This window comes from Octopus bimaculoides, chromosome 3 (genome assembly GCF_001194135.2).
Source record: "Octopus bimaculoides isolate UCB-OBI-ISO-001 chromosome 3, ASM119413v2, whole genome shotgun sequence".
NCBI lineage: Eukaryota > Metazoa > Mollusca > Cephalopoda > Octopoda > Octopodidae > Octopus > Octopus bimaculoides.
Genome location: NC_068983.1, coordinates 95,331,397 through 95,335,862, shown reverse-complemented (window position 1 = coordinate 95,335,862; position 4,466 = coordinate 95,331,397).

Genomic DNA, 4,466 nt, shown 5'->3' with positions numbered 1-4,466 from the left:
ATATTTCATGTTGTTCCCGTTTTGTGACGTCCTGTACCCATAGATGCACATATATATATATATATATATATATATGTGTGTGTGTGTGTGTGTGCGTGTGTGTGTGTGTGTGTGTGTGTGTGTGTGTATGTATGTATGTACATATATGTATGTATATATGCATATATATAATTTTTATTTATATTATTATATATAAGTGTGTGTGTGTATGCATATATGTATGTATCAAAGTGTGTGTATCTTTGTGTTTGTGTTTGACCCTCACCACCGCTTGACAACCGGTGCTGATGTGGTTACATCCCCATAACTTAGCGGTTCGGCATAAGAGACAGGTAGACTAAGTACTAGGTTCTGAAAAATAGTCCTGGGATCGATTTGTTCGACTAAAACTCTGCAAGGTGATGCCCCAGCATGGCCGCAGTCAAATGACTGAAGCAAGTAAAAGATAGATTAAAAATACATACACATACAACACACACACACACGTACTTACATAAATATTCACGTATACTTTTGTGTGTGTGTGCGTGTGTATGTGTGTGTGTGTGTGTATGTGCGTGTGTGTGTGTGTGTGTGTGTGTGTGTGTGTGTGTGTGTGTGTGTGTGTTTGATGTAGATATGAATGTATTTGCTTTCATATGATTAACGATAGCCGCTCAGTTGGAACAAGCGGTCTCCCTTCTCTCCAATTGCCAGAGGGTGGAGAAATCACATTTCTTAATTTAGAATGTCATGACTAAACTGTGTGTATTGAGCTGTACTTTTTATTGTTATAGCAACACGGAGGCGAGCTATCTTGATACTAACCTTCCACCTTCTCTAGCTATTGTCATTGTTAGTTTCACATCTTTCTCTTCCTAAATAACTATCATTCATTTGACATCTCCCTATTGTTTTCCCTAGTTTTCTTCTTGCTGAGGGCATGTGTCCTTCGTAATGCGACATTATTTTACACTGAAGAGAATGTTAAATTCCCTTTGTCATCCACACAGACTCATCCATCTTAAATATTTTCATTAAACACTAACATTTTTTATGAAAGGTTGGTGAATGAGTGGCAACTTTAGAAGGTGGCTTATTACAGAAACAATTGCTGTTTGGGACTGAATCTTAAATTGCCCAATCTGGTTATCATTTCTTTTGGGATACCCGATATTATTGCTGAGCTCCAAGTCAACCTTCATCGCATAAATCTATGATAAAAAGAGCTCTACTCATGATTACTCCATCTGTTCTGTTTTCGCCCCTCTTACACTTAGCTATGTAGTTAAGAAGCTTGCTTTGCAACCATGTGGTTTTGAATTCTCTTCCACTGTGTGGCACCTTGGGTAAGTGCCTTTTACAATTGTCCCGGTCTGACCAATGCCCTGTGGGAAAATTTGGTTGACGGAGAGTGTGTGGAAACCCACCGTATGTATTCGTGTGTGTATGAGTACGTAGGTCTTTGTGTTTGTCTTTGTCCGACATCACCGCTTGACAACCGGTATTGATTTATATATATATCCCCTAACTTAGCAGTTCAGTACAAAGACTGGTAGAATAAGTAGCAGATTTTTAAAAATAATAAGTATTTGGGTTGATTTGCTCGACTAAACCCTTGAAGGTGGTGCCCCAATATTGCCGCAGTCCATTAACTGAAATAAGTAAAAGGTAAAAGATAGACAATGTACCTAAAACAACATGGAAGTGCTTAGACTAGTAATAGAAGTGTTGGGCTCATGATTATAAGGTTGTAGGTTCCATTCTGGGTATGCTGAATCCTTGAACAATGTATTTCATTTCACGATGTTCGAGTGGCTTAAGGGTAGAAAGACCGAGAGGGTGTCAATGTCAACTAGCGACTACTTGGGTACGTAAAATAATTGGGAAAGGATTATACATATATAGTACCGAGTCACACTCGGTAGAGGGTCGTTCGTATCTTGTTCTTGACATTGTGTTGTATTTATAGCCATGGCATGAATTTCACCAATGGTTTTGAAATCACTTGACTTGAACCCCTAGTATTCAGGTCACTATGTTAAATATACTATTAATTTATTCACATTGTTTAGAAATAATCATGCCTTGTCGCTTAACTTCGAAATTTTTAAGAAATGATAATTTATTTTTAGAATGACATTGTAGGCTAAGTGTGTGGGGTTGGATCTGGCTAGTTTGAACATAAAACAGGTAGAACTGAGCCCGATATGGTCAGTTTAAAAGCTAAAGTGTTAAATAGATGCCACAGGGTATGAACAGTTCAAAGCTCCTAGTGGCACTAGTACTGTTTATTGAGTGAATGATTTGTTGGCTTTCAGCGCCGAATTCAAATTATGTGTTAAAAGTTACTTGTAATCAACCGACTTCTTATTCAACGAGGAAAATCTCACTCTGCTGCTTAACTTACAAAATAATGGAGTAAGCAGCAAGCCATGTAGATCATTAGGATTCAGAATGAATTGGGGAAAAGAATAAAAGGACTAATACATTGTTTATAAGTTATTGTACCAGTGCGTGGAAGCATACAATGGTCCGACCAAATGACATTTATACATTGAATTTAACGAATATTTTCACAAAACATACCATCTGTTATAGCATTCCGACACAATGTGAATGACACATAGAAATCACATAGATGCACTCTTAATTTTGCACGTGTATGTTCTGAGTTCAAATCCCACCAAGTCGTTAATGATATATAAGTGATTCTCGATATAGTTAGTAATTTGGTCATAGAAGCAAAGTGTGGTGACAGTACGCATGACCTTTGCAGTTCCCTCCTCAGTGGAAAGATTAATTTAGTTGATTGGTGTTCAGTTTGTACATCTGATGTGCAACATTTGTATGAGAAATGAGGGCTGATGTGTTTAGCATGAGATTTGGAAGGTGGGTGAGACAGTGTAAGGTAATGAGAAGAAAGAAGACGAGTGCATTTAGTGGGTTTAATTGAAAGTGATAAGAAGTTAGATTGCTTAGAGAAACAAAGGACATTGTAAGAGCCAAAAAAGAGGAAAACGAGAGAAGCAGTTCATTGGTGAGTCAATGTGTTGGTGAGTGAATCATAGTAAATCAGCTGAATGAGCTTTTCACTTATGTAGTCTAGGCTATTAGTTACTATAGCGACAGCATTATCACAAATATATGAACATGGGTCATACTTGACCTTTGTAAAGAGTCAACAGCTGATGAGAACTGAAATATTTCCTGGTTAATATATTCGGGAACCACCATAGCAGATTAGTAATGATTTTGTGTCAGAATTATAACGTTTCTGTGGACTTTATATTGTATGATGAATAGAGTATGTACAAGACTGCTTCATTGATATATTAAGTAATTGAGATACCAGTTCCGGGCGAAATAATAAGAGAATCACTGAGAATCACGAAATAATAAGAGAGTCACTGAGAATCACTACACTATGCCCGAGTAGGCGTTCACATTAAACTAACTAATGTGTGTCTCGCAGATGATGACGCTAATTAATACCAGTGATCTGTATCTCGAATATGCTAATTTTTTAGGATCTTTTCTGTTTAGCTGTACTTGTAGAAATTTTAAATTTTGGAGAAAATCTTAAAATTTGGTGCATTGGTGTAATTTTCCATGCTGAATCTCAGGGGCTAATTTACTTTTCCTGGAAAATCTTTTTTTTAAGTTACAGAAGTTCAAAGTTTGACCATTTTTACCCAGGCAGAAAATAGGATTTAGAAGCTGTCAGTTTGTGCATGACTGCACGTGTTGTCAACTGTAAACAAATGAAATATTGGTGGAATTCTGCTTTATGCACATCATATAACCACTCATAACTTTTTTTATTTTGTGTAATTTTTAGAATTTTTTTGCGAATTTGTATTCTACACATGAGAATTCACCCGACTATGCAAAAACAAAAAAAATATATTTGGTGCGTGATTTAAGGCCTATTTAGCTATTATTTTTAGCATATCTCACGACCACCTCATACCTCATATTTTAAGCATTCAGTAAGCGCAAAATGACCGCGTGAGTAAGCACCGTGGTAAAAGCTTGGCTTGTTACGATAGAAACAACCACCTATAGGTCAGTGGCTTTCGATTGGCAAAATTACCCAAAATTAGTAAACTTTAAAAGCTCTTTTTACTCTTTTACTCTTTTACTTGTTTCAGTCATTTGACTGTGGCCATGCTGGAGCACCACCTTTAGTCGAGCTAATCGACCCCAGTACTTATTCTTTGTAAGCGTAGTACTTATTCTATCGGTCTCTTTTTGCCGAACCGCTAAGTTACGGGGACGTAAACACACCAGCATTGGTTGTTAAGCGATGGTGGGGGGACAAACACAGACACACAAACACAGACACACAAACACACATACATATATATATATACATATATATATATATATACATATATATACATATATATACGACGGGCTTCTTTCAGTTTCCGTCTATCAAATCCACTCACAAGGCTTTGGTCGGCCCAAGGCTATAGTAGAAG